The 20,506-nt window shown below is 47.0% G+C and overlaps 7 non-coding genes and 4 pseudogenes across 7 annotated transcripts; all 11 read left to right on the top strand.

Annotated features, from left to right (window-relative positions):
- Positions 1-5,337: 5,337 nt before the first annotated feature.
- On the top strand, positions 5,338-5,514 carry LOC143727457 (U2 spliceosomal RNA; annotated as a pseudogene).
- Positions 5,515-5,948: 434 nt separating this feature from the next.
- Positions 5,949-6,112, top strand: LOC143726633 (U1 spliceosomal RNA). Its single transcript, XR_013198871.1, has one exon. It is a non-coding gene; the product is annotated as a U1 spliceosomal RNA (small nuclear RNA).
- Positions 6,113-7,240: 1,128 nt separating this feature from the next.
- Positions 7,241-7,340, top strand: LOC143727514 (U2 spliceosomal RNA; annotated as a pseudogene).
- An 829-nt stretch (positions 7,341-8,169) lies between these two features.
- Positions 8,170-8,347, top strand: LOC143727354 (U2 spliceosomal RNA; annotated as a pseudogene).
- Positions 8,348-8,781: 434 nt separating this feature from the next.
- On the top strand, positions 8,782-8,945 carry LOC143726632 (U1 spliceosomal RNA). The gene has a single exon (XR_013198870.1). It is a non-coding gene; the product is annotated as a U1 spliceosomal RNA (small nuclear RNA).
- Positions 8,946-10,073: 1,128 nt separating this feature from the next.
- LOC143727231 (U2 spliceosomal RNA) lies at positions 10,074-10,264 on the top strand. The gene has a single exon (XR_013199436.1). It is a non-coding gene; the product is annotated as a U2 spliceosomal RNA (small nuclear RNA).
- A 434-nt stretch (positions 10,265-10,698) lies between these two features.
- On the top strand, positions 10,699-10,862 carry LOC143726631 (U1 spliceosomal RNA). The gene has a single exon (XR_013198869.1). It is a non-coding gene; the product is annotated as a U1 spliceosomal RNA (small nuclear RNA).
- A 1,128-nt stretch (positions 10,863-11,990) lies between these two features.
- LOC143727230 (U2 spliceosomal RNA) lies at positions 11,991-12,181 on the top strand. The gene has a single exon (XR_013199435.1). It is a non-coding gene; the product is annotated as a U2 spliceosomal RNA (small nuclear RNA).
- Positions 12,182-12,615: 434 nt separating this feature from the next.
- Positions 12,616-12,779, top strand: LOC143726630 (U1 spliceosomal RNA). The gene has a single exon (XR_013198868.1). It is a non-coding gene; the product is annotated as a U1 spliceosomal RNA (small nuclear RNA).
- Positions 12,780-19,372: 6,593 nt separating this feature from the next.
- Positions 19,373-19,545, top strand: LOC143727434 (U2 spliceosomal RNA; annotated as a pseudogene).
- Positions 19,546-19,979: 434 nt separating this feature from the next.
- Positions 19,980-20,143, top strand: LOC143726628 (U1 spliceosomal RNA). Its single transcript, XR_013198867.1, has one exon. It is a non-coding gene; the product is annotated as a U1 spliceosomal RNA (small nuclear RNA).
- The last annotated feature ends 363 nt before the right edge of the window (positions 20,144-20,506 follow it).

The following is a 20,506-nucleotide window of genomic DNA, read 5'->3' as shown; positions in this document are numbered from 1 at the left end:
GCTTTTATTCCGGTTCTGTTTTAAGGTAAGACCTTTTTATCTATTTATTTATTATTTATTTATTTATTGTTTTTTAAAGTTTTAGGCTGTTGGTGTCTCCACCATGTCGGCTGCCCGTGCCGGCATGAGGAGGCACCACAGCGTGCGTTTTTTATTCAAAGAAGTTGAGGGGAAGCTCCTGGGGATGTCACGTCTTGACTTCTCCAGGAAGCTGATCCAAAAAACTCTAAATTTTAAACCTGATGATCTGAATTGCATCGTGACTCTGCCCCTGAACAAAGGATTTGATGTTAGTTTTAGAGCGGTTTCCCACCTGAATGATTTCTGGCACAGATTTGAAGTAGCTAAATCCCAGCTGTCCATGTTTACTGTTGAAAAGCTCTCTGACAACACACTTAAAACTGTGATTGTTAGAATGTTTAATGAGACAGTGACTGGGGAGGACATTTGTGTCTGGCTGGGCAGATTTTGCACAGTTCGAAGCCAGCCAGTCAAGGTTTTAGATGAGGATGGTATTTGGACATGCTCCTGGCGAATTCCCATTAAACAATGGGAAGACGCTGGGGGCTACCAGGGCCTGAAGCATCTGCCTTCTATGATTGTGTTGGGCGAGAACAGAGGCTACATTCACTACCAGGGTATGCCCAAATTATGTAGAAAATGTGGAAAGTTTGGGCACTTAGCTGAAGCATGCCAGGAAATGATATGTGGGAAATGCAGAGAAATTGGTCATACTTTTGAAGAGTGTACCAATGGCAGGCGGTGCAACCTCTGTGGGGAGTCATCCCATCTCTACAGAGATTGCCCTAAAAGTTTTGCCAACAAACTGAAAGGCAACAAAATGGCCGCCCCACATGTGGAACAAACAAAAGAGCAAAGGAAGGAGGAGGCGGTCCCTGAGGTTTTGGCGGGAAATTCTAATTCCCAGCCAGCCTCAGGGAGTGGGCAGGAGGAAGGAAGTGGGGCGGCCACAGGGGCGGAGTCAAGTTTTAACAGCGAACAGAGTGAGGAAGCCGTTCCCCAACAAGAGAGAAGTGAAAACAAAATGGAGGAGGAGGAGGAGGATGCAACGGCTTCCTCACTCTACACCGTATCGGAGGTTAGTGTGGTGGATAGTGGGGATGAATCCGAGGGTTCACTCCCCAATGCTCAGGTGCAAAAAAGGTCTGCGAGATCTCCTCTGCTTCAAACAGAGGAGAAAAGGCTGCGGGCATCGCATCGGCTAGATAGTTCCTCTTCGTTAGATCTAGACCGTATGTGGCCCGCAGAATCTCCCAATGAAGTCTCCTTTTTGCACGTTAAGCTTAGAACATCGTCACCGAAGGAGCCACAAGAGGTTCTCTCTGTGGACTCTGAGGCGGCGAGCATTTGCCCTCCTGATCCCAGTTTTTCTGGGGAAAAGGAGAAGCAAGTGCTACATGACATAACATGATTTTAATGTAACTTTCTGCAGTCTTTTGGTTTTATCCTTCTATTAATGCTTGTATTTTTAACCATACTGCTCATGGCCCTCACTATCTCTACAATCAATGTGAGAAGTGTGAGGTCTACTTTGCGAGCACAGAGTGTGTTATCCTTTTTAAAAACTTTTAAGTCAGATGTGTTTTTATTGCAAGAATGTGGTTTGCCCTTTTTAACAAATTACAGGAAGTGGGAGGAGATTTGGACCCCAGGATTTTCCATTTGGAGTGGGTCCAATTTTAACAAAAATGACGGTGTTGCTATTTTAATAAAAAATCCCAACCTTTTGGTGAAGGGCAGCACTGTGGTGAGGGACGGGCGGGCAATTTTAGCAAATCTGACTTTTTTAGGTAAGGATCTTAACATTTTAAATATGTATGGTTTTACTGAAAAAAATAACAGGTATGAGCTTTTAGAAGACTTACAACCCCACATGCTAGGCAGGGCTCCCCTAGTGGTAGCAGGGGATTTTAATTGTGTATTATCAAAAAAGGACAGAAGGAGGGTAGGAGAGGATTTTAAGGTCGACAAGACATCGGTTTTATTACAAAATATAGTCAAAGATTTTAAATTAGTTGACTGTTTTAAAACAATGCATCAAAGAGAGGAAGGCTTCACCTGGTTCAGTGGTGACGGTACCAGAGCCTCTCGAATTGACTATATTTTTACCAGGGACCTCCCGCCGACCGATGCTACATTGACCCCCCTCTTTTTTTCCGACCATATGATGCTGTCTTGCACTCTTTCACTCCCCACAGGTGTGACTGCAGGGGGAGGGCTGTGGAAGCTGAACTGTTCCCTATTAGAGGACGAGGAAGTGGTTAGTGAATATAGGGAGCAGTTCAGCCAATGGCAGACCCTCCAGGACTTTTACGACTCACGTGCACAGTGGTGGGAGATGGTGAAACAAAGGACAGGACGGTTTTTTAAACAAATTGGAAAAGAAAAAAAGAATAAAGAAAAAAGACGCATGATGGGGTTGCAAAAAAGACTGCAGAGATATTTTAACCTTTTAAACAATGGATTGGATTTTACAAATGAAATAAAAGAAGTAAAGAAAGAAATGTCAGATCTGTCTGAAACAAAGAGCAAAGGTGTCATTTTAAGATGTAGAGAAAGGGAGTTAGAGGAAGGAGAGAAGTGTACCAGGTATTTTTTTAAAAAGACAATAGCTCGGGGAGGGTCGATCAATATTTTAAAAACTTTTAGAGGGGGGGAAGTAAATACAACTGACCTGATTTTAGGGGAAATTGAAAGTTTTTACAGTAATTTATACGGCACTAAAGAGGTACACAATGGCATCTTAGAGGAAGTTTTAGGGTTTTTAGATAAAAAAGTTAAGAGTCCAGATGTGCTTTTATCCCAGGATTTTAATCTTTTAGAATTGGAAAAAGCTTTAAAGGGTTTTAAGAAGGGGAAGTCCCCGGGCATGGACGGACTCCCCTTTGAGTTTTATCTGACTTTCTGGGACATTTTAGCACATGACTTACTTACAGTTTTTAAAGAATTTGAGACTCTTGACAGACTTCCAGACAGCTTTAGAGTAGGGATAGTTACATTACTGTAAAAAAAAGGAGACAAGACTGACTTGAGAAACTGGCGACCAATCACTCTTTTAAATTATGATTGTAAACTTTTTAGTAAGATTTTAGCTACACGCATGTCGACTGTTTTAGAGGACGTAATCCACCTGGATCAAGCTTGCGCTGTGCCCGGCAGGAAGATCACGGACAGCCTGGTACTGATCAGAGACGCCATCTGTTATGCGAGAGACAGAAACATTAGGCTTGTAGTCCTAAATTTAGACTTTGAAAAAGCTTTTGATCGGGTCTCGCACCAGTACCTCCTTCAGGTACTGCAAAAAATGGGCTTTCCAGAGAGGTTTATAGCTTGGGTGGGACTGCTGTATGAGGGCTTAAGCAGCAAATTTCTTGCAAATGGGCATCTTTCCAAAGCTGTAAATATCCACAGCGGTGTCCGTCAGGGGTGTCCTTTATCTCCCCTTCTGTATGTGGCTTGTATTGAGCCACTGGCACAGATCTTGAGAAGGGATAAATGGATTAAAGGACTAGATATCCCAGGAACTGGTGGACTGACGGCGACCTGCGTTTTATATATGGATGACGTGACCCTTTTAGCGACTGACTTTTTATCAGTACGAAGAGCAATGGACTTGACTGACTGGTACGGTCGGGCCTCGGGCGCCAAGCTTAACAGGAGTAAGTCCGAGGCCCTGCTCTTCGGGCCGTGGGGCGACGTGGACACAGGAGGACTAGATTTGGATTTTAAAGAAAAGGATTTGAAAATTTTAGGAGTAAAATTTGACAGGGAGGGTGGAGGACCAGGAAACTGGACTGACATGTTAGGGAAAGTCAGACAAAGACTGGGCTTTTGGGGACTAAGACAACTGACGTTAGAAGGCAAGATTTTAATTTTTAAAGCAGTGATTTTACCACTAATTTTACTTGTCTGTTCTGTTTTTAGTCCCCCAAGACGATTTCTGGCCAAGTTGGAGAGGGCGGTATTTTATTTCCTGTGGGGGTCCAAGTGGGAACGAATCAAGAGGGAGGTCGTTAAAAAGAAAAAAGAGAATGGCGGGAAAGGCCTCCCAGACCCCCACCTGTTTTTAGGCAGCCGCTTTGCCGCCCTCCATATCCAGTATGCACTGACCCCATCCAGAGAACACAAGACAGCAGCCATGACCCGATTCTGGATGGGGTCATACCTAAGAAGTTTGAAAATTTTACCCATTGATCTTAAAAGTCCAGTGTCTTTTAATTTGTCAAAAGAGCATAGTTTTATTAAGAAATTTTTAAAGAAATATCTTTTAGAAACAAATGATGCCACTGTTTTAACTAATCACAAGTCTCTCGTCTCTCTTGTGCAGGATCGAGAATCGGTGAGTCCAGTTCCAGGCCTCACACTAGGTGAGGCCAAAGACGTTTGGAGGAACGCAGCCCACCCAGCTCTCCAGAACAGGCTTAAGGACCTGTCGTGGATGGTGGCTCATGAGATCCTCCCAGTCAGGGCGGTCATGCACTCCAGAGGCATGGCCAAAAACTCCACCTGCCCACGGTCCGGATGTGGTTCCCCGGAGACCGTTCAACATCTGCTCTGGGAGTGCGGCGCTGCGCGGGACCTGTGGGCCAAGACAGGCCCCCTGTTTTTCCCGTGCCTGCCAGCGGGTGGGGCCCAGGTGGACTATAAGCTCGCCATCCTGGGGGTGGGTCAGGGCTTGAAGGAGTTGACACCACCAACGTTTGCCTCGCTCTGGCTCACCCTCAACCACATCAAGGATGCCATCTGGGTCACCAGAAACCTGCTGGTGGGGAAACGCGTGACGGTCCCCCTCCACGCGTGCGAGCAGAGGATAACATCAACGCTGCAGGGTGGGCCGCACGTCGTTATTCGGATGGGGGGGCCGAGGTCACACGGAGAAGGTCCCGGCCGCCACCGTACCTGGCCGCCCGTAGATGCACCCTCACCACTCTGGTTACGGGAACAGCGGGCCAGCGGGCCGGAGGAGAGGGGATCTCCGCTGGGCACTGGAAGCGAGGAGTCTGGGGCCTGTTCTGGAGACCTGGAGTGAATGGACATTCTTGATAGGGACTCACCCTCGATCCTGTACAAGAGATGTTTTATTTGGCATATTTTATTGTTTTAATGTTCTATATTTGCATTCCTATTTTATTTTAATCCATTTTACCTTTACTTTAAAACAACACACAACATACATGGACTTTTACACAACACATCAACATAACTGATTTTTAACTGTAACTTATGTCCTTTTTGTTGTTTTAAGATATGTGCAAAAATGTGATTTTATAAGGAAAAAATGGATATTGAAAGAATGGAATGAAACAATGTGACAATAAACTTTTTTCGAAAGAAAAAAAATCTGTTCTTATCAGTTTAATATCTGATACGTGCCCTACCCGGGCACCATATATTAAATTGATTTTTGGAACTGGAAGATGGAAGAGGGGCTTGCTCCGTCCACTCCACGCATCGACCCGGTATTGCAGTACTTCTGGGAACGGTGCACCCCCAAAAACTGTGTTCAATGAAAGAGATGTTTTAGTCTTGTGTGGCAGCAGGTGTTAATGGAAGTAACGTATATTGCTGTGTATGGGTGCTTTAAAGGTGTTGTAGGTGATCATATGCTATACAGGTAATGGTGGTGTGAGAGGGAAAAAAAAACAACAACTCTGTTCTTATCTCGTTTAACATCTGATTCGTCCACTATCCGGTGACCGCGTATGAAATTGATTTTTGGCTCATGGATCCGGAGCATGAAAACAACATCATCCACAACAACAACAGCAAAAGAGCCCGACTCTGCAGGTTTTTGATGTCTCTCTCTTATCTCTTGGAGTTTTTACGAATGAGCTGATGAGTTGAATCAGGTGTGTGTTTGATTGTCCGACCGTTGGTGAGGATTGCGGAGAGGGACACGGTGCCTCTGACGGGAGGCCTGGGAATTCATACTTACCTGGCAGGGGAGACACCATGATCAGGAAGGTGGTTCACCCAGGGCGAGGCTCGGCCATTGCACTCCGGTTGTGCTGACCCCTGCGAATTCCCCAAATGTGGGAATCTCGACTGCATAATTTATGGTAGTGGGGGACTGCGTTCGCGCTCTCCCCTGGACACACTGGTTAAAAGAGCAGATTGTTCGAGTTCCTCTTCTTCTGGTAGTTAACGACCTAGGAAGTCCAGGGAATTGAACTGCAGTGGTTGATCGAGAGATGTAAAACTCTCAACCTAGGACCAGTCTGCAAAGGTAGGGCTGTTTTTTAGTTTTTTTTTTCATCATTCTTCAAATAATCTCCATTATTCAACCAGCGCTTTTATTGGCAGCAGTGGTCCTAGAAGCAAAGTTGTTCCGAATGAGGAGTTCTATCATGTGGTATGAATACCTTGTGCATGTGTGAAAAATCACCTGACATACAGTCGCCTATGGCCGTATTCATGTTGTTGTTTTTACTGTTTACAGCGCCACCAAGTGGCCAGTCGCCACATCCCTTTTCACCTGAGCACAGGCTGAGCCCGTGCACAGGTGTACCGACTTGGGTGTAATTGTCTCATTCCGTTGGAGAGTTATGGCCATTTAAGTAAAGCCCGCCTCGCCCACTCCCAACGTTTTGGCGTCCCGTCGCCAACGTGAATCGAAATTCCGACTTTTTTCCCCATCGCTGTCGGCAATCAGACTCCAGGGAATCTTTCTGCACCGGTTTGGGTCAGATCGGGCGAAAGACCTAGGACTAGTGTGCAAAAGTAGCTTTTTCACAAAATCCCAAATACCCGAAAATCTCGCCAGCGCAACCATCGAATCCGAGGCCTGCGTCTTGTTCGGCCCGAGCCAAGGATTCCGGTGATGTAAGACACTTGGGTCTGCGACGGACGGTTCAGGAGTTACGAGGCATTTCGTACTTCTGATCGCTGCAGCGCCACCTTGGGGCCGATTGGGCCGAGCCTTGGTGATGTTGTAGACCGGGCGGGTACTACCATCCCTCAAGAGTTTCAAGTCTCTACGACGTACGCTTTGGTCTGCCCGCTCACTTTTAGGGCAGAATGTTTGTTGGTCCAAAATCCCAGGTTGCACTCCAAAGTGTCGTGTTGTGCGCTCTGCTGTGATCCATTTTCGGTGTCAACAGTCAAGCTGAGCTTGTATTGCTGTGAGCTGAGCTTGTTTGTTGGCGACCTTTAGACCCTCTCGCCACGGCCCAGGTGGGCGTGGCCTTTGACGGCTCCCCCGCCTCTGCGTCATTGTGTCATCGCTTCTCGGCCTTTTGGCTAAGATCAAGTGTAGTATCTGTTCTTATCTGGATGGTGGCTCATGAGATCCTCCCAGTCAGGGCGGTCATGCACTCCAGAGGCATGGCCAAAAACTCCACCTGCCCACGGTCCGGATGTGGTTCCCCGGAGACCGTTCAACATCTGCTCTGGGAGTGCGGCGCTGCGCGGGACCTGTGGGCCAAGACAGGCCCCCTGTTTTTCCCGTGCCTGCCAGCGGGTGGGGCCCAGGTGGACTATAAGCTCGCCATCCTGGGGGTGGGTCAGGGCTTGAAGGAGTTGACACCACCAACGTTTGCCTCGCTCTGGCTCACCCTCAACCACATCAAGGATGCCATCTGGGTCACCAGAAACCTGCTGGTGGGGAAACGCGTGACGGTCCCCCTCCACGCGTGCGAGCAGAGGATAACATCAACGCTGCAGGGTGGGCCGCACGTCGTTATTCGGATGGGGGGGCCGAGGTCACACGGAGAAGGTCCCGGCCGCCACCGTACCTGGCCGCCCGTAGATGCACCCTCACCACTCTGGCTACGGGAACAGCGGGCCAGCGGGCCGGAGGAGAGGGGATCTCCGCTGGGCACTGGAAGCGAGGAGTCTGGGGCCTGTTCTGGAGACCTGGAGTGAATGGACATTCTTGATAGGGACTCACCCTCGATCCTGTACAAGAGATGTTTTATTTGGCATATTTTATTGTTTTAATGTTCTATATTTGCATTCCTATTTTATTTTAATCCATTTTACCTTTACTTTAAAACAACACACAACATACATGGACTTTTACACAACACATCAACATAACTGATTTTTAACTGTAACTTATGTCCTTTTTGTTGTTTTAAGATATGTGCAAAAATGTGATTTTATAAGGAAAAAATGGATATTGAAAGAATGGAATGAAACAATGTGACAATAAACTTTTTTCGAAAGAAAAAAATCTGTTCTTATCAGTTTAATATCTGATACGTGCCCTACCCGGGCACCATATATTAAATTGATTTTTGGAACTGGGAGATGGAAGAGGGGCTTGCTCCGTCCACTCCACGCATCGACCCGGTATTGCAGTACTTCTGGGAACGGTGCACCCCCAAAAACTGTGTTCAATGAAAGAGATGTTTTAGTCTTGTGTGGCAGCAGGTGTTAATGGAAGTAACGTATATTGCTGTGTATGGGTGCTTTAAAGGTGTTGTAGGTGATCATATGCTATACAGGTAATGGTGGTGTGAGAGGGAAAAAAAAACAACAACTCTGTTCTTATCTCGTTTAACATCTGATTCGTCCACTATCCGGTGACCGCGTATGAAATTGATTTTTGGCTCATGGATCCGGAGCATGAAAACAACATCATCCACAACAACAACAGCAAAAGAGCCCGACTCTGCAGGTTTTTGATGTCTCTCTCTTATCTCTTGGAGTTTTTACGAATGAGCTGATGAGTTGAATCAGGTGTGTGTTTGATTGTCCGACCGTTGGTGAGGATTGCGGAGAGGGACACGGTGCCTCTGACGGGAGGCCTGGGAATTCATACTTACCTGGCAGGGGAGACACCATGATCAGGAAGGTGGTTCACCCAGGGCGAGGCTCGGCCATTGCACTCCGGTTGTGCTGACCCCTGCGAATTCCCCAAATGTGGGAATCTCGACTGCATAATTTATGGTAGTGGGGGACTGCGTTCGCGCTCTCCCCTGGACACACTGGTTAAAAGAGCAGATTGTTCGAGTTCCTCTTCTTCTGGTAGTTAACGACCTAGGAAGTCCAGAGAATTGAACTGCAGTGGTTGATCGAGAGATGTAAAACTCTCAACCTAGGACCAGTCTGCAAAAGTAGGGCTGTTTTTTAGTTTTTTTTTTCATCATTCTTCAAATAATCTCCATTATTCAACCAGCGCTTTTATTGGCAGCAGTGGTCCTAGAAGCAAAGTTGTTCCGAATGAGGAGTTCTATCATGTGGTATGAATACCTTGTGCATGTGTGAAAAATCACCTGACATACAGTCGCCTATGGCCGTATTCATGTTGTTGTTTTTACTGTTTACAGCGCCACCAAGTGGCCAGTCGCCACATCCCTTTTCACCTGAGCACAGGCTGAGCCCGTGCATAGGTGTACCGACTTGGGTGTAATTGTCTCATTCCGTTGGAGAGTTATGGCCATTTAAGTAAAGCCAGCCTCGCCCACTCCCAACGTTTTGGCGTCCCGTCGCCAACGTGAATCGAAATTCCGACTTTTTTCCCCATCGCTGTCGGCAATCAGACTCCAGGGAATCTTTCTGCACCGGTTTGGGTCAGATCGGGCGAAAGACCTAGGACTAGTGTGCAAAAGTAGCTTTTTCACAAAATCCCAAATACCCGAAAATCTCGCCAGCGCAACCATCGAATCCGAGGCCTGCGTCTTGTTCGGCCCGAGCCAAGGATTCCGGTGATGTAAGACACTTGGGTCTGCGACGGACGGTTCAGGAGTTACGAGGCATTTCGTACTTCTGATCGCTGCAGCGCCACCTTGGGGCCGATTGGGCCGAGCCTTGGTGATGTTGTAGACCGGGCGGGTACTACCATCCCTCAAGAGTTTCAAGTCTCTACGACGTACGCTTTGGTCTGCCCGCTCACTTTTAGGGCAGAATGTTTGTTGGTCCAAAATCCCAGGTTGCACTCCAAAGTGTCGTGTTGTGCGCTCTGCTGTGATCCATTTTCGGTGTCAACAGTCAAGCTGAGCTTGTATTGCTGTGAGCTGAGCTTGTTTGCTGGCGACCTTTAGACCCTCTCGCCACGGCCCAGGTGGGCGTGGCCTTTGACGGCTCCCCCGCCTCTGCGTCATTGTGTCATCGCTTCTCGGTCTTTTGGCTAAGATCAAGTGTAGTATCTGTTCTTATCAGTTTAATATCTGATACGTGCCCTACCCGGGCACCATATATTAAATTGATTTTTGGAACTGGGAGATGGAAGAGGGGCTTGCTCCGTCCACTCCACGCATCGACCCGGTATTGCAGTACTTCTGGGAACGGTGCACCCCCAAAAACTGTGTTCAATGAAAGAGATGTTTTAGTCTTGTGTGGCAGCAGGTGTTAATGGAAGTAACGTATATTGCTGTGTATGGGTGCTTTAAAGGTGTTGTAGGTGATCATATGCTATACAGGTAATGGTGGTGTGAGAGGGAAAAAAAAACAACAACTCTGTTCTTATCTCGTTTAACATCTGATTCGTCCACTATCCGGTGACCGCGTATGAAATTGATTTTTGGCTCATGGATCCGGAGCATGAAAACAACATCATCCACAACAACAACAGCAAAAGAGCCCGACTCTGCAGGTTTTTGATGTCTCTCTCTTATCTCTTGGAGTTTTTACGAATGAGCTGATGAGTTGAATCAGGTGTGTGTTTGATTGTCCGACCGTTGGTGAGGATTGCGGAGAGGGACACGGTGCCTCTGACGGGAGGCCTGGGAATTCATACTTACCTGGCAGGGGAGACACCATGATCAGGAAGGTGGTTCACCCAGGGCGAGGCTCGGCCATTGCACTCCGGTTGTGCTGACCCCTGCGAATTCCCCAAATGTGGGAATCTCGACTGCATAATTTATGGTAGTGGGGGACTGCGTTCGCGCTCTCCCCTGGACACACTGGTTAAAAGAGCAGATTGTTCGAGTTCCTCTTCTTCTGGTAGTTAACGACCTAGGAAGTCCAGAGAATTGAACTGCAGTGGTTGATCGAGAGATGTAAAACTCTCAACCTAGGACCAGTCTGCAAAAGTAGGGCTGTTTTTTAGTTTTTTTTTTCATCATTCTTCAAATAATCTCCATTATTCAACCAGCGCTTTTATTGGCAGCAGTGGTCCTAGAAGCAAAGTTGTTCCGAATGAGGAGTTCTATCATGTGGTATGAATACCTTGTGCATGTGTGAAAAATCACCTGACATACAGTCGCCTATGGCCGTATTCATGTTGTTGTTTTTACTGTTTACAGCGCCACCAAGTGGCCAGTCGCCACATCCCTTTTCACCTGAGCACAGGCTGAGCCCGTGCATAGGTGTACCGACTTGGGTGTAATTGTCTCATTCCGTTGGAGAGTTATGGCCATTTAAGTAAAGCCAGCCTCGCCCACTCCCAACGTTTTGGCGTCCCGTCGCCAACGTGAATCGAAATTCCGACTTTTTTCCCCATCGCTGTCGGCAATCAGACTCCAGGGAATCTTTCTGCACCGGTTTGGGTCAGATCGGGCGAAAGACCTAGGACTAGTGTGCAAAAGTAGCTTTTTCACAAAATCCCAAATACCCGAAAATCTCGCCAGCGCAACCATCGAATCCGAGGCCTGCGTCTTGTTCGGCCCGAGCCAAGGATTCCGGTGATGTAAGACACTTGGGTCTGCGACGGACGGTTCAGGAGTTACGAGGCATTTCGTACTTCTGATCGCTGCAGCGCCACCTTGGGGCCGATTGGGCCGAGCCTTGGTGATGTTGTAGACCGGGCGGGTACTACCATCCCTCAAGAGTTTCAAGTCTCTACGACGTACGCTTTGGTCTGCCCGCTCACTTTTAGGGCAGAATGTTTGTTGGTCCAAAATCCCAGGTTGCACTCCAAAGTGTCGTGTTGTGCGCTCTGCTGTGATCCATTTTCGGTGTCAACAGTCAAGCTGAGCTTGTATTGCTGTGAGCTGAGCTTGTTTGCTGGCGACCTTTAGACCCTCTCGCCACGGCCCAGGTGGGCGTGGCCTTTGACGGCTCCCCCGCCTCTGCGTCATTGTGTCATCGCTTCTCGGTCTTTTGGCTAAGATCAAGTGTAGTATCTGTTCTTATCAGTTTAATATCTGATACGTGCCCTACCCGGGCACCATATATTAAATTGATTTTTGGAACTGGGAGATGGAAGAGGGGCTTGCTCCGTCCACTCCACGCATCGACCCGGTATTGCAGTACTTCTGGGAACGGTGCACCCCCAAAAACTGTGTTCAATGAAAGAGATGTTTTAGTCTTGTGTGGCAGCAGGTGTTAATGGAAGTAACGTATATTGCTGTGTATGGGTGCTTTAAAGGTGTTGTAGGTGATCATATGCTATACAGGTAATGGTGGTGTGAGAGGGAAAAAAAAACAACAACTCTGTTCTTATCTCGTTTAACATCTGATTCGTCCACTATCCGGTGACCGCGTATGAAATTGATTTTTGGCTCATGGATCCGGAGCATGAAAACAACATCATCCACAACAACAACAGCAAAAGAGCCCGACTCTGCAGGTTTTTGATGTCTCTCTCTTATCTCTTGGAGTTTTTACGAATGAGCTGATGAGTTGAATCAGGTGTGTGTTTGATTGTCCGACCGTTGGTGAGGATTGCGGAGAGGGACACGGTGCCTCTGACGGGAGGCCTGGGAATTCATACTTACCTGGCAGGGGAGACACCATGATCAGGAAGGTGGTTCACCCAGGGCGAGGCTCGGCCATTGCACTCCGGTTGTGCTGACCCCTGCGAATTCCCCAAATGTGGGAATCTCGACTGCATAATTTATGGTAGTGGGGGACTGCGTTCGCGCTCTCCCCTGGACACACTGGTTAAAAGAGCAGATTGTTCGAGTTCCTCTTCTTCTGGTAGTTAACGACCTAGGAAGTCCAGAGAATTGAACTGCAGTGGTTGATCGAGAGATGTAAAACTCTCAACCTAGGACCAGTCTGCAAAAGTAGGGCTGTTTTTTAGTTTTTTTTTTCATCATTCTTCAAATAATCTCCATTATTCAACCAGCGCTTTTATTGGCAGCAGTGGTCCTAGAAGCAAAGTTGTTCCGAATGAGGAGTTCTATCATGTGGTATGAATACCTTGTGCATGTGTGAAAAATCACCTGACATACAGTCGCCTATGGCCGTATTCATGTTGTTGTTTTTACTGTTTACAGTGCCACCAAGTGGCCAGTCGCCACATCCCTTTTCACCTGAGCACAGGCTGAGCCCGTGCACAGGTGTACCGACTTGGGTGTAATTGTCTCATTCCGTTGGAGAGTTATGGCCATTTAAGTAAAGCCCGCCTCGCCCACTCCCAACGTTTTGGCGTCCCGTCGCCAACGTGAATCGAAATTCCGACTTTTTTCCCCATCGCTGTCGGCAATCAGACTCCAGGGAATCTTTCTGCACCGGTTTGGGTCAGATCGGGCGAAAGACCTAGGACTAGTGTGCAAAAGTAGCTTTTTCACAAAATCCCAAATACCCGAAAATCTCGCCAGCGCAACCATCGAATCCGAGGCCTGCGTCTTGTTCGGCCCGAGCCAAGGATTCCGGTGATGTAAGACACTTGGGTCTGCGACGGACGGTTCAGGAGTTACGAGGCATTTCGTACTTCTGATCGCCTCAGCGCCACCTTGGGGCCGATTGGGCCGAGCCTTGGTGATGTTGTAGACCGGGCGGGTACTACCATCCCTCAAGAGTTTCAAGTCTCTACGACGTACGCTTTGGTCTGCCCGCTCACTTTTAGGGCAGAATGTTTGTTGGTCCAAAATCCCAGGTTGCACTCCAAAGTGTCGTGTTGTGCGCTCTGCTGTGATCCATTTTCGGTGTCAACAGTCAAGCTGAGCTTGTATTGCTGTGAGCTGAGCTTGTTTGCTGGCGACCTTTAGACCCTCTCGCCACGGCCCAGGTGGGCGTGGCCTTTGACGGCTCCCCCGCCTCTGCGTCATTGTGTCATCGCTTCTCGGCCTTTTGGCTAAGATCAAGTGTCTGGTCCTAGGGTAGAGACAGCGATCGTCTCTTGGAGGTTTTTCCGGCTTGGGTCCTTCAGTGACTTGAGCCCCAAACTTTTGAGAGGTACATTGATCCAGCTGCTTTTATTCCGGTTCTGTTTTAAGGTAAGACCTTTTTATCTATTTATTTATTTATTTATTGTTTTTTAAAGTTTTAGGCTGTTGGTGTCTCCACCATGTCGGCTGCCCGTGCCGGCATGAGGAGGCACCACAGCGTGCGTTTTTTATTCAAAGAAGTTGAGGGGAAGCTCCTGGGGATGTCACGTCTTGACTTCTCCAGGAAGCTGATCCAAAAAACTCTAAATTTTAAACCTGATGATCTGAATTGCATCGTGACTCTGCCCCTGAACAAAGGATTTGATGTTAGTTTTAGAGCGGTTTCCCACCTGAATGATTTCTGGCACAGATTTGAAGTAGCTAAATCCCAGCTGTCCATGTTTACTGTTGAAAAGCTCTCTGACAACACACTTAAAACTGTGATTGTTAGAATGTTTAATGAGACAGTGACTGGGGAGGACATTTGTGTCTGGCTGGGCAGATTTTGCACAGTTCGAAGCCAGCCAGTCAAGGTTTTAGATGAGGATGGTATTTGGACATGCTCCTGGCGAATTCCCATTAAACAATGGGAAGACGCTGGGGGCTACCAGGGCCTGAAGCATCTGCCTTCTATGATTGTGTTGGGTGAGAACAGAGGCTACATTCACTACCAGGGTATGCCCAAATTATGTAGAAAATGTGGAAAGTTTGGGCACTTAGCTGAAGCATGCCAGGAAATGATATGTGGGAAATGCAGAGAAATTGGTCATACTTTTGAAGAGTGTACCAATGGCAGGCGGTGCAACCTCTGTGGGGAGTCATCCCATCTCTACAGAGATTGCCCTAAAAGTTTTGCCAACAAACTGAAAGGCAACAAAATGGCCGCCCCACATGTGGAACAAACAAAAGAGCAAAGGAAGGAGGAGGCGGTCCCTGAGGTTTTGGCGGGAAATTCTATTTCCCAGCCAGCCTCAGGGAGTGGGCAGGAGGAAGGAAGTGGGGCGGCCACAGGGGCGGAGTCAAGTTTTAACAGCGAACAGAGTGAGGAAGCCGTTCCCCAACAAGAGAGAAGTGAAAACAAAATGGAGGAGGAGGAGGAGGATGCAACGGCTTCCTCACTCTACACCGTATCGGAGGTTAGTGTGGTGGATAGTGGGGGTGAATCCGAGGGTTCACTCCCCAATGCTCAGGTGCAAAAAAGGTCTGCGAGATCTCCTCTGCTTCAAACAGAGGAGAAAAGGCTGCGGGCATCGCATCGGCTAGATAGTTCCTCTTCGTTAGATCTAGACCGTATGTGGCCCGCAGAATCTCCCAATGAAGTCTCCTTTTTGCACGTTAAGCTTAGAACATCGTCACCGAAGGAGCCACAAGAGGTTCTCTCTGTGGACTCTGAGGCGGCGAGCATTTGCCCTCCTGATCCCAGTTTTTCTGGGGAAAAGGAAAAAGTGCTACATGACATAACATGATTTTAATGTAACTTTCTGCAGTCTTTTGGTTTTATCCTTCTATTAATGCTTGTATTTTTAACCATACTGCTCATGGCCCTCACTATCTCTACAATCAATGTGAGAAGTGTGAGGTCTACTTTGCGAGCACAGAGTGTGTTATCCTTTTTAAAAACTTTTAAGTCAGATGTGTTTTTATTGCAAGAATGTGGTTTGCCCTTTTTAACAAATTACAGGAAGTGGGAGGAGATTTGGACCCCAGGATTTTCCATTTGGAGTGGGTCCAATTTTAACAAAAATGACGGTGTTGCTATTTTAATAAAAAATCCCAACCTTTTGGTGAAGGGCAGCACTGTGGTGAGGGACGGGCGGGCAATTTTAGCAAATCTGACTTTTTTAGGTAAGGATCTTAACATTTTAAATATGTATGGTTTTACTGAAAAAAATAACAGGTATGAGCTTTTAGAAGACTTGCAACCCCACATGCTAGGCAGGGCTCCCCTAGTGGTAGCAGGGGATTTTAATTGTGTATTATCAAAAAAGGACAGAAGGAGGGTAGGAGAGGATTTTAAGGTCGACAAGACATCGGTTTTATTACAAAATATAGTCAAAGATTTTAAGTTAGTTGACTGTTTTAAAACAATGCATCAAAGAGAGGAAGGCTTCACCTGGTTCAGTGGTGACGGTGCCAGAGCCTCTCGAATTGACTATATTTTTACCAGGGACCTCCCGCCGACCGATGCTACATTGACCCCCCTCTTTTTTTCCGACCACATGATGCTGTCTTGCACTCTTTCACTCCCCACGGGTGTGACTGCAGGGGGAGGGCTGTGGAAGCTGAACTGTTCCCTATTAGAGGACGAGGAAGTGGTTAGTGAGTATAGGGAGCAGTTCAGCCAATGGCAGACCCTCCAGGACTTTTACGACTCACGTGCACAGTGGTGGGAGATGGTGAAACAAAGGACAGGACGGTTTTTTAAACAAATTGGAAAAGAAAAAAAGAATAAAGAAAAAAGACGCATGATGGGGTTGCAAAAAAAACTGCAGAGATATTTTAACCTTTTAAACAATGGATTGGATTTTACAAATGAAATAAAAGAAGTAAAGAAAGAAATGTCAGATCTGTCTGAAACAAAGAGCAAAGGTGTCATTTTAAGATGTAGAGAAAGGGAGTTAGAGGAAGGAGAGAAGTGTACCAGGTATTTTTTTAAAAAGACAATAGCTCGGGGAGGGTCGATCAATATTTTAAAAACTTTTAGAGGGGGGGAAGTAAATACAACTGACCTGATTTTAGGGGAAATTGAAAGTTTTTACAGTAATTTATACGGCACTAAAGAGGTACACAATGGCATCTTAGAGGACGTTTTAGGGTTTTTAGATGAAAAAGTTAAGAGTCCAAGATGTGCTTTTATCCCAGGATTTTAATCTTTTAGAATTGGAAAAAGCTTTAAAGGGTTTTAAGAAGGGGAAGTCCCCGGGCATGGACGGACTCCCCTTTGAGTTTTATCTGACTTTCTGGGACATTTTAGCACATGACTTACTTACAGTTTTTAAAGAATTTGAGACTCTTGACAGACTTCCAGACAGCTTTAGAGTAGGGATAGTTACATTACTGTACAAAAAAGGAGACAAGACTGACTTGAGAAACTGGCGACCAATCACTCTTTTAAATTATGATTGTAAACTTTTTAGTAAGATTTTAGCTACACGCATGTCGACTGTTTTAGAGGACGTAATCCACCTGGATCAAGCTTGCGCTGTGCCCGGCAGGAAGATCACAGACAGCCTGGTACTGATCAGAGACGCCATCTGTTATGCGAGAGACAGAAACATTAGGCTTGTAGTCCTAAATTTAGACTTTGAAAAAGCTTTTGATCGGGTCTCGCACCAGTACCTCCTTCAGGTACTGCAAAAAATGGGCTTTCCAGAGAGGTTTATAGCTTGGGTGGGACTGCTGTATGAGGGCTTAAGCAGCAAATTTCTTGCAAATGGGCATCTTTCCAAAGCTGTAAATATCCACAGCGGTGTCCGTCAGGGGTGTCCTTTATCTCCCCTTCTGTATGTGGCTTGTATTGAGCCACTGGCACAGATCTTGAGAAGGGATAAATGGATTAAAGGACTAGATATCCCAGGAACTGGTGGACTGACGGCGACCTGCGTTTTATATATGGATGACGTGACCCTTTTAGCGACTGACTTTTTATCAGTACGAAGAGCAATGGACTTGACTGACTGGTACGGTCGGGCCTCGGGCGCCAAGCTTAACAGGAGTAAGTCCGAGGCCCTGCTCTTCGGGCCGTGGGGCGACGTGGACACAGGAGGACTAGATTTGGATTTTAAAGAAAAGGATTTGAAAATTTTAGGAGTAAAATTTGACAGGGAGGGTGGAGGACCAGGAAACTGGACTGACATGTTAGGGAAAGTCAGACAAAGACTGGGCTTTTGGGGACTAAGACAACTGACGTTAGAAGGCAAGATTTTAATTTTTAAAGCAGTGATTTTACCACTAATTTTACTTGTCTGTTCTGTTTTTAGTCCCCCAAGACGATTCCTGGCTAAGTTGGAGAGGGCGGTATTTTATTTCCTGTGGGGGTCCAAGTGGGAACGAATCAAGAGGGAGGTCGTTAAAAAGAAAAAAGAGAATGGCGGGAAAGGCCTCCCAGACCCCCACCTGTTTTTAGGCAGCCGCTTTGCCGCCCTCCATATCCAGTATGCACTGACCCCATCCAGAGAACACAAGACAGCAGCCATGACCCGATTCTGGATGGGGTCATACCTAAGAAGTTTGAAAATTTTACCCATTGATCTTAAAAGTCCAGTGTCTTTTAATTTGTCAAAAGAGCATAGTTTTATTAAGAAATTTTTAAAGAAATATCTTTTAGAAACAAATGATGCCACTGTTTTAACTAATCACAAGTCTCTCGTCTCTCTTGTGCAGGATCGAGAATCGGTGAGTCCAGTTCCAGGCCTCACACTAGGTGAGGCCAAAGACGTTTGGAGGAACGCAGCCCACCCAGCTCTCCAGAACAGGCTTAAGGACCTGTCGTGGATGGTGGCTCATGAGATCCTCCCGGTCAGGGCGGTCATGCACTCCAGATGCATGGCCAAAAACTCCACCTGCCCACGCACCGGATGTGGTTCCCCGGAGACCGTTCAACATCTGCTCTGGGAGTGCGGCGCTGCGCGGGACCTGTGGGCCAAGACAGGCCCCCTGTTTTTCCCGTGCCTGCCAGCGGGTGGGGCCCAGGTGGACTATAAGCTCGCCATCCTGGGGGTGGGTCAGGGCTTGAAGGAGTTGACACCACCAACGTTTGCCTCGCTCTGGCTCACCCTCAACCACATCAAGGATGCCATCTGGGTCACCAGAAACCTGCTGGTGGGGAAACGCGTGACGGTCCCCCTCCACGCGTGCGAGCAGAGGATAACATCAACGCTGCAGGGTGGGCCGCACGTCGTTATTCGGATGGGGGGGCCGAGGTCACACGGAGAAGGTCCCGGCCGCCACCGTACCTGGCCGCCCGTAGATGCACCCTCACCACTCTGGCTACGGGAACAGCGGGCCAGCGGGCCGGAGGAGAGGGGATCTCCGCTGGGCACTGGAAGCGAGGAGTCTGGGGCCTGTTCTGGAGACCTGGAGTGAATGGACATTCTTGATAGGGACTCACCCTCGATCCTGTACAAGAGATGTTTTATTTGGCATATTTTATTGTTTTATTGTTTTATATTTGCATTCCTATTTTATTTTAATCCATTTTACCTTTACTTTAAAACAACACACAACATACATGGACTTTTACACAACACATCAACATAACTGATTTTTAACTGTAACTTATGTCCTTTTTGTTGTTTTAAGATATGTGCAAAAATGTGATTTTATAAGGAAAAAATGGATATTGAAAGAATGGAATGAAACAATGTGACAATAAACTTTTTTCGAAAGAAAATCTGTTCTTATCAGTTTAATATCTGATACGTGCCCTACCCGGGCACCATATATTAAATTGATTTTTGGAACTGGGAGATGGACGAGGGGCTTGCTCCGTCCACTCCACGCATCGACCCGGTATTGCAGTACTTCTGGGAACGGTGCACCCCCAAAAACTGTGTTCAATGAAAGAGATGTTTTAGTCTTGTGTGGCAGCAGGTGTTAATGGAAGTAACGTATATTGCTGTGTATGGGTGCTTTAAAGGTGTTGTAGGTGATCATATGCTATACAGGTAATGGTGGTGTGAGAGGGAAAAAAAAACAACAACTCTGTTCTTATCTCGTTTAACATCTGATTCGTCCACTATCCGGTGACCGCGTATGAAATTGATTTTTGGCTCATGGATCCGGAGCATGAAAACAACATCATCCACAACAACAACAGCAAAAGAGCCCGACTCTGCAGGTTTTTGATGTCTCTCTCTTATCTCTTGGAGTTTTTACGAATGAGCTGATGAGTTGAATCAGGTGTGTGTTTGATTGTCCGACCGTTGGTGAGGATTGCGGAGAGGGACACGGTGCCTCTGACGGGAGGCCTGGGAATTCATACTTACCTGGCAGGGGAGACACCATGATCAGGAAGGTGGTTCACCCAGGGCGAGGCTCGGCCATTGCACTCCGGTTGTGCTGACCCCTGCGAATTCCCCAAATGTGGGAATCTCGACTGCATAATTTATGGTAGTGGGGGACTGCGTTCGCGCTCTCCCCTGGACACACTGGTTAAAAGAGCAGATTGTTCGAGTTCCTCTTCTTCTGGTAGTTAACGACCTAGGAAGTCCAGAGAATTGAACTGCAGTGGTTGATCGAGAGATGTAAAACTCTCAACCTAGGACCAGTCTGCAAAAGTACGGCTGTTTTTTAGTTTTTTTTTTCATCATTCTTCAAATAATCTCCATTATTCAACCAGCGCTTTTATTGGCAGCAGTGGTCCTAGAAGCAAAGTTGTTCCGAATGAGGAGTTCTATCATGTGGTATGAATACCTTGTGCATGTGTGAAAAATCACCTGACATACAGTCGCCTATGGCCGTATTCATGTTGTTGTTTTTACTGTTTACAGCGCCACCAAGTGGCC

This window comes from Siphateles boraxobius, unplaced genomic scaffold (genome assembly GCF_051911475.1).
Source record: "Siphateles boraxobius isolate OS27281-9 unplaced genomic scaffold, OSU_SipBor_1 77, whole genome shotgun sequence".
NCBI lineage: Eukaryota > Metazoa > Chordata > Actinopteri > Cypriniformes > Leuciscidae > Siphateles > Siphateles boraxobius.
Note: the sequence above shows the minus strand (reverse complement) of the source record. Positions and strands in the feature narration are given on the sequence as shown.